Source organism: Phyllobates terribilis, unplaced genomic scaffold (assembly GCF_046119375.1).
Source record: "Phyllobates terribilis strain yellow unplaced genomic scaffold, ASM4611937v1 Scaffold_2__4_contigs__length_985480577, whole genome shotgun sequence".
In the NCBI taxonomy this organism is placed as follows: Eukaryota; Metazoa; Chordata; class Amphibia; order Anura; family Dendrobatidae; genus Phyllobates; species Phyllobates terribilis.
The window spans coordinates 925,904,254-925,917,305 of record NW_027362762.1 but is presented as its reverse complement, the minus strand read 5'-3'; the positions used below and the strand labels follow the sequence as shown (position 1 = coordinate 925,917,305).

Below are 13,052 nucleotides of genomic sequence, written 5' to 3'. Positions count from 1 at the left end.
AAGTCTGTGTGGTGCAGTCTCAGCCTCGCTCGGATCCAGCCACAGCAGCTTGGTTTATGAATCAGAAAATAGGAGGAATGATCCAGCATATCAGGCTATAAACTTGAATAAAACATAGCTTTTATTGAGCCATTAAAAATTGCTGCTACCACCATAATAATTCTTAGTGCACACAGGGATCACAGCTGTCTCGACCTACGCGTTTCGACGTGCAGTCTTAATCATAGTCTGCTGATTTCTGGTCCACCTAAAAAAAAATGTTTATAGCATTTTTAGAGTAAAATAATCAGTTTCTTAAAATCTCTTCCAGTCATTGGAAACCGATCTACTCGTTCTCCTGGTCGCGTGACTGCTCCTTTCTGTGAACAATTTGTAGAATCTGATAAGAAAACAAGAAAAGTGACGTTTTCTTGATTAGAGCCATATCATTTACATCAAGTTTTTCATCTTTTACCATCCACTTTGCTTCTCCCTTTTGGTTTTGTTTGGAATGATTAAAGAACGTGCACAAAACAAAGATTTACCAGATACCAGACCTGATTGTCCAGTAGACATCTTGTGATAGGATCTGCTATGAGTTTGATAAAGCAAGGATAAGAACAACGGTTGTTGATTTACTGTGTTGTTCTTGGACATATGTGAAGACTATACTTCTTTGATGCCTACCAAATATTTTGCAATACATAATTACTGTTATGAAATGTTCCCAAAGAGGACAGGCTACTGCTGGTAGCTACTAACTATTTATGGTGTGAGGTCAGGATGGCTTGTCAAGCACACATTTCAAAGTTACAATCCATCTGGATACAATAGAGTCATAATGTGATGTAAGCATTGCTGGACTAACTTCTCGGAACCCCTTGGAGTGCAAGGAATTTTGCTGATGTACAACATTGCAAGGTGTCTTGTGCTTTAAATAACCAGTAAATAGGCTCCTCATATGGATGTTGGCGTTATCAAGGTTTCCCGAAAACGATCTGTTGTTGTAATAGGTTCCTATTTTTAGGAAGGTAACCTGAGGTTGGCACAAAGAATCCAGTGATGGAAATTTCAATTTTAAAATGTCGGAGTTGTTTTGTTGCACTGCTTGAGTGATGATTTCCAACCTTTGGCTTTCTATGTTTACACCACATCTCCTATACAACATCTGCCTGTGTCTGAACTTTGGTACTGTCTGACCTTCAAAATCCAACTTTGTGTTATATCCTTCCCAATGTCCTAGGGCCAACTGAGTACCTTCATCCTAACCAAAATCATGAGAAAGTTGGATGCTATGGGTGAAATTTTGCAGCCCAACTATTTTTTTTTCCTTTTGGTATCAAGATATAGGAGATGTTTTGTTGCACTGATTGACTACTCCTTGCCAACTTTGGCTTTTTTTTTAGTTTACACCACACCCTGGGTTACATCTGTGCTTGATCGATGCTCATTGCCAACTTATCTACTACTTGAATTCACTTCTAACCTCATCTTCATGTTATGACTTGACTGTTATAATGTCCTAAGGCCTAGGAACGTAACTATAGTACGTGTCGAGGGTGCAATAGCACCCAGACCTTGGAGAATAGGGGGCCAAAAAGTTCATTGAGCCCATATGAAAAGACTATTACTATTAATGACCTGTGATTGTTGGAGGACTCTGTTGGAGAATTTGCATTGGGGCCCATGAGCTTCAAGTTATGCCACTGCTAAGGTCAAATGAATACCTCTAGCCTACGAAACTCATAAAGTTGGATACTATAGTTGAAATTGTGCGTCCCAATTAGTTCTTTCTTTGCGGAACTAAAATTTAAAAAGTGTATAAATAGATGAAGCTAATGAAAACTGTTAGGCTACATTCACATCTGCATTGCCTATTCTTTTTTATGAATCCTTTTTTTTTTTTTTTTACAAAAATTCCCAAAACAATGAACACAAACGAGAGCCTGTTTTTCTAAAAAAATCCTTGTAAAATATCTCTTCTGCTCCAATTGTAACAGATTAAAATTTTTTAAGAGCTTTATTTTTGAACAAGGGCAGTTGGATTATATTTATTTGTCAGACGAAATGATTGATGAATAGTTGAATACCAATGGAAGACTTGGCATTCCTGTCTTTCACCCATTGATTTGGACAGACAGCCAAGTCTTCCATTGCCATTTCACAAATGGAAGTGCCCAACATTTCTCACCGAAAAAATAGACTATGCTTCTTTTTATCAATAAAATGAAAATTTAACAAAATGGTGCCCAACTAAAGACAACTGAGATAAAAAATTATCCTCTAAAATAAATGGATACTTTATGGGAAGAGTTGCTTTCCATTTTTTCAGCTCCTTTACTGATGCAAGGAGTTTGGAGCTCTGCATCAGAGCAAAAGAACACTGTTGAAAAAGTAAATTAGGAAATTAACCAGCACTAGAGATGAGTGGATCTATCTGTGGAGGATCAAGTTTGAGTCAAATTTCCTGATATTCGTGGTTTCAAGCAGATTCAAACATTTTGACATTCAATTGGCAGTTTTCGAAAACAAAACTTTGCCTGGCACCATTTCCCACACTGCCGAGCCATCAGAGTGCGGATAATGTCATTTTGCACTGCTATGCTAGCCATAATTTTATCATACCTTGTACAGTAGTGGTCAGTACCTGGGACATCACAGATCAGCGGTACTCAGTGGAGCACAGTTTGATCGGCAGAGTCGTTTTCCATCTCCAGAGTCACTGGGTAAATCTCTCTCTTCTGTAGAGTGTAAACTCTTATGGTTAGCGAGATCCTCTATCTTTCCTGTAGAGTGTAAGCTTTTATGGTCAGCAGAGTCCTTTCTCTCTTGTAAAGTTTAAGCTATTATGTTCAGCAGAGTCCTCTCTCTCCTGTAGAGTGTAAGCTTTTCTAAGAAGCAGGGTCCTCTCTCTCCTGTAGAGTGTAAGTTCTTAAGTTCAGCAGGTTCCTCTCTCTCTTTCTCGCCTATAAAGTGTAAATTCCTGTACTCAACAATGTTCTTTCTTCTGTAGAATCTAAGCTGTTATGATCAGCGAGGTCCTCTTTCTCCTAAAGTATAAGCTATTATGGTCAGCTGGGTCCTCTCTCTCTTTCCCACCTGTAAAGTGTAAGCTCTAATGGTCAGTGAGGTTCTTTTTGTCTCTCTCTTTTGTAGAGTGTAAGCTCTTATAATAAGTAGGGTCTTCTCCGGTAGAGTTTACGATCTTATGGTCAGCTGGGTCCTCTCTCTTCTGTAGGGCGTAACCTCTTGTGGTCAGCAGGGTTCTCTCTCTCTTCTGTAGAGTGTAAGCTCTTATGATCAGCAGGGTTCTCTCTCTCTCCTGTAGAGTGTAAGCTCTTATGGTCAGCGGGTTCCTCTCTCTCCTGTAGAGTGTAATCTCTTATGATCAGTAGGGTTCTCTCTCTCTCCTGTAGAGTGTAAGCTCTTATGATCAAGGAGGTCCTCTCTCTTCTGTAGAGTGTAAGCTGTTATAATGAGTGGAAAAAGAGAAGAAGATCCTCCAGCGGTAGCCAAAAATATATTAGAAGGTGAAATTTATTAATCACATTAAAAACTGTAGTAGTAGATCACAAAGTGGGGTCCAAGAGAAAAGGAGAAACAGACCAACACGTTTCAGCTTATCACCATAATCATGGTGTGAGCTGAAACAAGTTGGTGGATCTTCTTCTCTTTTTCCATTTCGTCTCTACATCCGAGACTGGGACGGCTCCGTGTTCTGCCTAACAGATAAAAACTGCTAACTAACGTCTGATGAGTTGACTATTCTTATTCCCCGCATTCCCCTCTGTTTTACCTTATAATAAGTGGGGTCCTCTCTCTCTCGCCTGTAAAACGTAAGCTCTTATGGTCAGTCAGGTTCTATTGCTCTTCTTTTCCCCATGTGTATTCCTTGATCAATAACAAGCTTTCCAGTATTGAAATTTTCTGCAAATGTATATGGCAAAGTCAGCAAATTCGAACTTTGAAAGATCAATTCATCTCTAAACAGCTCATAACGTTACCACTGGGGCACAGAAGTTACAAGTTACGACTCTGGCTATAAATATCAGCCTAAAACCATTGGTGAATCATGGTTATTTGTAGGTTAGTAAGACTTATTCTCGACTGAGCGATCATTCAGACTCGTTGATGTAAAATCCTTTTATCAGTAATTAATTACTGTGATAGTTATAATGAGTATAAATAATTCTCACTAAATATGATGAATGAATGATGGCTGAACAACCTTACTAAGAAAATGAACTTGCTAGCTCCTATTTCTAATTCACTAGAATTTTCCCCTCAGGAAGCATCTCTGCACTGTGCCAAAGAAGGGACAGGAAACTCTACCCTTTCCTTCTAATGACTCACAATATAGTGAGGAAAAGATTACAGAGCAGAATGGCCAGGGAAAGTGAAAGTTTTCACATTGTGCTAACCTCTAATTCACATACAGGGACATGCAGGATAATTCTGCTGCCTTCATCTAGTGACTTGATCAGTGATTGAGGCGATCGTCACTTCCTTTATGTCATTTCCTGTCATTAATTGCAGCTAATTTTTATTTATTGACTATTGATTAATATGAATGAAATGAAGTAACTACTTGTTATTAACCTAACTTGGTGTCCTGAGAGCTGGATCAACTTCTTTCTCTTCAGCATAGAGATAAGTACGCCTGCGCAGGGTCGTGCTGGAGGACACTGTGTGGATGACGAAGGAACACGTCAACCACGTGAAGCAAGGCAGGAATATGGCGATTGTGGGGAGAGAGGAGGCGCCGAGCAAGACCAGCGACAACCATTGGACCATATGGGGGGATTATAAAATATATTTTTTGAGCTATGCAAATGGAATTGGGGGCTTATATGCAGGTTTCTAGACTACTGTAAAAAAAGGAGGAAAAGGTGGTGGCCGTAATTTATATTGGGGAAACCCTTTAATTGTTAGGTGCTTACATTGACATCTACTGGCTAATGTATGTGCATGAGACTTAGGCATTCACAGTCTCCTCACCATATGCTTAGTGATGGGCCATTTGCAAGCAGTTTGAGACAGACAGCTGGCTCCCTGATGGAAATGATGGGAGCCGACACCTCAGTAAAAGCCACTGAATTCTGTGAATGGCTCTCACTGGGCATCAAATGTCAGTGTTCGGAGGCTGAAACCTCACCCACCTGAACCAAACCCCACCCAACCATCGATTTCATTATTTACCTATGGTGAACACATAATTTATAGGGATTCATTTAAGATCCAAAAGAACCAGCTCTTGGTGAGCAGAGTCAAGTGATCCAGATTGCCAAAAAGAGCCGGACTGGCTACCAAAAATAAGTGAGAGGAGCCTCCCTTCTCAGGGCTCACACCCTAGGAGCTGGAACAAAGCAGTGCAGTTCAGTCTTGGCTTAAACAAGGGATAAGAAATGCAAGTGACGCGCCCCCTGGGCCGTGGGGCACTCGGTAGCCTGGGGGATGTCACAGTGGCAGTGACCCGGTCCGTGACACAGGGTGGTCAATAAAAGGGGATTTTTATAGTTTTTATGGTTTAATGTTCGTGACGCCACCTGTGGTATGCGGCTAAAGGGAGCCGCCGCTGCGGAGCAGGTCATCTGGAGCAGGTGTTAATGCAGCAGAGTTGGTTCAGCTCTCCACAGGTAGAGCTTGGCTCCAGGGCAGAGTAGTGGGGATGTAATAGAGGTTGCTGTTGCAGTGTGGTGCGGGCAGGTGATGGCGCAGCAATTATTCACAGAGACAGTGGGGTGCAGTCTTCAGGGTTTTACTCACAGTTTGCCAAGACTCCAGGTTACAGTTACCGGTGTATAACCTCCCACGTCGTCCTGTGTCTACTCAGGGAGGGATTCAGCAAACCCTCAGGTAATTCCAGAGCACCTAGCGGGACCCCGTTCTGTGTGCCTTTTCTGGTCGACTTCCTGCGCTGGCTCTCACCCTCCTGCCCTGCGCCTCACACCCAGTGTCCCAAGCCAGTGACCGCGGACCTTGTCGGGTGACGTCTTCTCTGTCTCCTGGATCCTCTATGGTCACTTTTTTAGCAATTAGGTGTGGCTGTTGGCTGCAGCATCTGAAATGCTGCACCCTCCGGTTATCTAGTTGAGGCTCGAAGAACTCTGCTAGTTTAGGGGCCGGTCCCCTCTCTGCGGCCTGATCCTTCCACTCCTGGTGGGCTCATGCCCCTGGGATCATTTCTGTTCTGGAGCCTTCCTTCCTGCTCCTCTCCTCTCTTCAGTCTGTCCTGGGCCTCTCTCACTAGGCCCTCCTCCTGAGCACTCAGACTGTTCTGTCTGATACTCCTCACTTCACTGACTTCACTGACTGGCCTCACAAGATGGCTTCTCTTTTTATATCCTCCTTCTCAAGTGCTCCCCTTATCTGCTTCGTCCACCCACACCCACTACATGGTTCCCCTTCTTTTGGTTCCCCTCACTCCAGCCAGGGACAGGGCTCAGCCGTGGAGCAGTGCATCTTGCCCCTGCTGCTGGTCTGGAGTAGTGTAGTGTTGGATACAGGTGTTTGGGTCCCGGGCAGTACTCCATCCTTACCTGAGAGTGAGATACCACACCTCTGGGTGAGATGCAGTACATCTGTGGCGACTGAACCCGCAGGGGCGCCATACAAGCACTGCTACATCCAGATGTTATTTCCAGTCTATCTTGAGCTGATATCATTCTCCTCATAGTGGCCTTCAAAAGAAGTGAAGCATTTCAATAGCCAGGAGAGATAAGGCTGGACAAGCACTCTCTTGCATTACTGGTTTCTTTGTGCACCACTAGCGTGAATCAGTGCTTTGTAACTTCCATGCCATCAACTTTGTCTCTTCTACACCCTGCAATAGGGAATGGTAGTGCCAAAACCATGAGTAACTTAATACTTCTAGTTTTGCACCATAGGGACCCATCCCATGAAGCTCCCTCCTTTGGTGAAGTAATACCTATGCTGCGCTTTCCTGTAAATATTCCAAGTGAAGTGAACTGTACTCCAGTCATTCTAAAAGGCTCTAAACCTGCTTACGGTTTAAAACAAAATCTCTTGCACAAAAGTATTACTGCGTGCTACGCTGTGAACTACATCTACACTTGTAATGCCGTGATGCACTACTAAACCATAGGTCATGCACCATGTGGTGTGCGGATGTTACCACTAAGCTATGGCAGGGACAAAAAAATAAAAGAAAATAAAGTTCATGATGCCAGGGTGCACATAATTAAACTCTGTTTCCTGGTAGTGTGATGTAATGTTTTTAACTCCAAATAGTCCAGAAAACAGGGAGGCCAGGGGGGCTGTTAATAACTTTTACTTGTGGCACAAATACACAGGTACATCCAGATAAATGATGATTTAACAGAGATTCAATTTGAATGCAGCAATCATAGTTACTTTTCGGTATAGTCATGCAGAAATATCAATGGTGCAGAGACTTCTGAACTCCAACTTCTGCTTATATGCAAAGTCTTTATCACACACCTGACTGCAGCTGAGGCTTTGGTTTCTCATATACAGGAGCTCTGGCTGCCTTTCTTACATTCAGCTTTCCTAGAAAACACACTCGTGCACACAAAATGTCTCCTTCTCTACCAAGCCCAGGACCCGGTCATGTGGTCTAACCATGTGACCTTATGGCCATATATGGAAATCAGGGCTGCTTTGTTAACTCTTTACAACCTCCTGATAGCAGAACATAATAAGTACATCACTTTATGAATATATAAACCACTTCTATGTACTGGATCCTCATGTACATTCTCTGCAAAGGGAATTGTAAACATTGTGCAAACATAATGAGGTAGCTGCCAACTCTGCTACATCTTAAAGGTCCCGCCAAAGAAGTCAGATGCGAAACGCGCGTTAGGGGTGTTCTTTTGTTTACCAGTTCTGACCCTGGGTAATTATGATATCTGAAAACTACTTGAAGGCTGACTTTTATATGCTTTAAGGAGGAATACTTGAGCAACATATATGTGATTTTGCACAGTGAAAGTGGGCTCTGGGCTCTGTAATATATTTATGATGACATAACATTTAGTTATCATTTAAATCTATCATTACTGTTTGTAGAATTGATTTATCCACACGTGAGTTACTTTTTTGACTAAGTGCCTAGAAATTTGTCTTTTATATCTTGGTATGTCCAGCTCAATCCTGTGTTCTTTGAGCCTCATCTGCACACCAAAGCATTGACTATTTATCCACTTTTCTTTTATATGTTCTTGTGTTGATGGCAATTGATTTGTATACTTACATGCTAATTGTATATTTACTTGCCATATACACATCTATACCCTTGGTCAGATGTTTTCTGGTATAAGCTCTCTTAGATGTCGATACAGTTGAAAGCAATGATGGAGGAGAGCATCATGAGACACTCCCTCTCCCATCATTCCACCTCTGCCTCTGACACAGCGGGCACGGTGACGTCATCACAGGCCAAGCTGTGCAGGGCAGTGGACTTACTGAGATGCGCTGCAGAGCCCGGAGCAGAGGGGGAACGGGGAGGAGAGGTAAGTATTGTATTTAATTATTTTTAAGTCACTGAGGCCATAATACTGGAGGACTGGGGGCTGCATTATACTCTATATGGCTGCATTGTACTGTATGGGGGCCCTACATTATAGTATATGGGGCTGCATAATACTCTATATGGCTGAATTATACTTTATATGGCTTCATTATACAGTATGGGGGCTGCATTATGTTACGCTCGCGCCCGGACTGACTGGCGTGAGCTAGATTTGTGATCCCACTGGACCATGAACCGAGGAGTGCCTGGAGGGGCGTAACTTAGTATGAACCCGGTCCGACCAAGGTCGCATGGCGGCTCAGTCGACTCCGTGAACCAGGGAGGAACCGAGCAGAGGGACCAGGTGCTACTCCAGGTCAGACCCTGGTCACAGCTGTTGACCCACACGGGGGAATGCAAGAACAGGCAGGTTAGACTGGCATATAGACAGGTGGGTACTGGCAAGCACGGCTGGTATGCAAACAGGTGGATATTGACAGGCACAGCTGGTATGCAGACAGGTGGGCACTGGCAGGTTCGGCTGGCGTGCAGACAGGTGGGCACAGGCAGGCACGGCTGACATGCAGAGAGGCGGATACTGGCAGGTAGGAATGTAGGCAGGATAGGGACCAGTACAGACTGGGATACAAGAACGGAGCCGCAGGTGTGGTAGACAAGCAGAGCGGAGCAAAATCCACAGGTGCGGTAGACAAGCAGAGCAGAGCAAAACCCGCAAGTGCAGTAGACAAGCGGAGCAAAGCAAAACCCGCAAGTGCGGAAGACAAGCAGAGCAGAGCAAAACCCGCAAGTGCGGTAGACAAGCGGAGCAAAGCAAAACCCGCCGATGCGGTGAACAAACAGAGCAGAGCGAAACCGCAGGTGCGGTAAACAAGCAGAGCAGAGCAAAACCCGCAGATGCGGTGAACAAGCAGAGCAGAGCAAAACCGCAGATGCGGTGAACAAGCAAAGCAGAGCAAAACCCGCAGATGCGGTAGACAAGCAGAGCATAGCAAAACCGCAGGTGCGGTAAACGAGCAGAGCAAAACCGCAGATGCGGTGAACAAGCAAAGCAAAGCAAAACCCGAATATGCGGTGAACAAGCAGAGCAGAGCAAAACCACAGGTGCGGTAAACAAGCAGAGCAGAGCAAAACCCGCACATGCGGTGAACAAGCAGAGCAGAGCAAAACCACAGATGCGGTGAACAAGCAAAGCAGAGCAGAACCCGCAGATGCGGTGAGCAAGCAGAGCAGAGCAAAACCGCAGATGCGGTGAACAAGCAAAGCAGAGCAAAACCGCAAATGCGGTGAACAAGCAGAGCAGAGCAAAACCGCAGATGCGGTGAACAAGCAAAGCAGAGCAAAACCTGCAGATGCGGTGAACAAGCAGAGCAGAGCAAAACCTGCCGATGCGGTGAACAAGCAGAGCAGAGCAAAAACGCAGGTGCGGTAATCAAGCAGAGCAGAGCAAAACCCGCAGATGCGGTGAACAAGCAGAGCAGAGCAAAACCCGCAGATGCGGTAGACAGGACAGGGCTCTGTTCACATGGAACAGACAGGAAAACACTAGAAGATAGCTGGAACACAGGAGGTAGATACGGAGGCAGGGAAGCAGAATGAGCAGAACCAGATACACACAAGGTACTTGCAATGAAGTAGCAAATGGACACAAAACTCACAAACAGAAGTACAGAGATACTGCAGGAAAAGGGGAAGGTACAGACATAGAGACAAACAGGTAATGGACTAGGACACTGTTCAGACAGGATCTGAACCAGGAACAAGATACAGGAACGAGCCTGGGAACTCAGCCCCCAGGGTGGCGGAAACTGACTAGAAGTCACAGGTACAGGTAACAGGCCTGGGTATACAGCCCCCAGGGTGGCAGAAACAGACTAGATACAGGACAGGACCTGGCAACTCAGCTGCAAGGAACAAACAGATGAAAAGTGTTGCTCAGGCACCTCCTACTGGGTGGAGGGGGTTTAAGTATCCAGTGACTCACAGCAATAGGCTGGGGACGCATTAGGACTATGCACACTGTAGCTTTAAGAATCACAAAGTAACAGCGCCGCCGCCCTAAGCCAGCAGACAAGAGACATACAAACATCAGGTACTGGAGCAAAGTATGCAGCCTGGTCTTGCATGGTGGAAGGTGGTAAGCCATGCAAGCACACCGCCAGGGATGTTACACATTATACTCTATATGGCTTCATTATACTACTTGGGGGAGCTACATTATATTATATGGGGCTGCATTATACTCTATATGGCTGCATTATACTGTATGAGGGCGCTACATTATATTATATGGGGCTGCATAATACTCTATATGGCCGCATTATAATCTATATGGCTGCATTATACTGTATGGGGGCTGCATTATACTCTATATGGCTGCATTATACTCTATTTGACTGCATTATACTTTATAAGGCTGCATTGTACTGTATGGGGTCGCTACATTATATTATATGGGGCTGCATAATACTCTATTTGGCTTCATTATACTGTATTAGATGGTGGCCCGATTCTAACGCATCGGCTATTCTAGAATATGCCCCATGCAGGATGTCACTCCCCCCCCCATATAATGCGCCATGCAGGATGTCACATCCCCCTTCTCCCTTATAATGCCCCATGCAGGAAGTCACATCCCCCCTATATAATACCCCATGCAGGATGTCACCCCCCCCATATAATGCCCCATGCAGGAAGTCACATCCCCCCTATATAATACCCCATGCAGGACGTCACATCCCCCCCTATAATGCCCCATACAGGATGTCACATCCCCCCGTCCCTTATAATGGGCCATGCAGGAAGTCACATCCCCCCTATATAATACCCCATGCAGGGTGTCACATCCCCCCATAGTGCCCCATGCAGGATGTCACATCCCCCCTCGCTTATAATGGCCCCTCCACGATGTGACACACCCCCGCCCCACCATTTAATGCCCTATGCCCCCATACAATAAAAAAAAAAAATCCAATACTCACCTCACTTGTCAGCTGCTGCTCTGGACTCCAGCGTAGCTGGCATCTTCCCGCTCTGCGCCTCTGTGACCGCTCAGGAGAGAGCGCGGTGTAAAGACGTCACTACGCACTCTGACCTGAGACGTCACAGAGCAGCAGCGGAAGACACAGGAGCTGTTGCGCAGGCACAGGGAGGGGTAAGTAGTATGGCGCCGTGTGCCGGGGTCCTGAGCGAGCGGGGGGAGGGACTGGAGGAGAGAGGAGGGGAGAGGAGAGGAGGGGAGGGGAGGAGAGGGGAGGGGCGTCACACTTGCCGTCGGGAGATAAGCGGCCTTAGCCGCTGATCTCCCGACGGTAGCCGCAAGGAGGTCAGCGGCGCCTCCGGTCGGGGGACTTATGCTGCGAGGAGCAGCCGACTGCATCTCCCGGCTGCATCGCCGCTGACCTCCGTGAGGCAGATGAGCCGCTAACGGCCGCCATCTTTTTCTGAAATGCCGCGTCGCTGATTGGCCGCAGCTGGACCATTCAGCGACGCGGGATTTCCTGGACAGACAGACAGACAGACATAAAGACAGACAGAAAGACAGACAGAAAGACAGACAGACAGATGGGATAAGACAATTATATATATTAGATGGGGGTGCTACATTATATTATATGGGGCTGCATTATACTCTATTTGACTGCATTATACTGTATGGGAGTGCTACATTATATTATATGGGGCTGCATTATACTCTATTTGACTGCATTATACTGCATGGGCGTGCTACATTATATTATATGGGGCTGCATTATGCTCTATTTGGCTGCATAATACTCTATATGGCTGCATTACACTGTATGGGGGCTGCATTATACTCTATTTGGCGGCATTATACTCTATATGGCTGCATTGTACTGTATGGGGGTGCTACATTATATTATATGGGGCTGCATAATACTCTGTATAGCTGCATTATACTGTATGGGGGCTGCATTATACTTTATATGGCTGCATTATACTGTATGGGGAGGCTACATTATATTATATGGGGCTGCATTATACTCTATGGGGGCTGCATTATATTCTATGGGGACTACATTGTACTATATATACCCTGTGGGGCGGCATTATACTATATCAAGGATTATAGGCTGTGTATTATATAGTATGTACTACATGGGGGCTGCGTTAGACTGTATTGAAGACTATGAGATGCATTATACTGTATGGAGGACTATGGGGAATGCATTATGCTATATGGATGACTATGAGGTGCAATATACTATGGGGAGTGCATTATACAATATGGAGGACTATGGGGAGTATATTATACTATACTGAGGACTATGGGGGTGCATTATACTATACTGAGGACTATGGGAAGTGTATTATACTATATAGAGGAGTACGGGGGTGCATGATACTATATGGAGGACTATGGGGAGTGTATTATACTATATGGAGGACTATGGGGAGTGCATTATACTATAGATAAGAATATAATCCGGCACTCATATAGTGATATGAAATAAATTCTTTAATGAAATATTCATTGTTCTTAAGGTAATTTTCAAAAATAGCAATCCATACAATGTAACGTTTCGGTCGTCAAACTACG

The 13,052-nt window shown here is 44.8% G+C and overlaps 1 long non-coding RNA gene across 1 annotated transcript; it reads right to left on the bottom strand.

Annotated features, from left to right (window-relative positions):
• Window positions 1-2,643: 2,643 nt before the first annotated feature.
• On the bottom strand, window positions 2,644-7,573 carry LOC141253064 (uncharacterized). The gene is made up of 3 exons (XR_012314218.1): window positions 7,441-7,573; window positions 6,519-6,659; window positions 2,644-3,906 (listed from the first exon to the last, which is right to left on the bottom strand). It is a non-coding gene; the product is annotated as an uncharacterized lncRNA (long non-coding RNA).
• Between the last annotated feature and the right edge of the window lie 5,479 nt (window positions 7,574-13,052).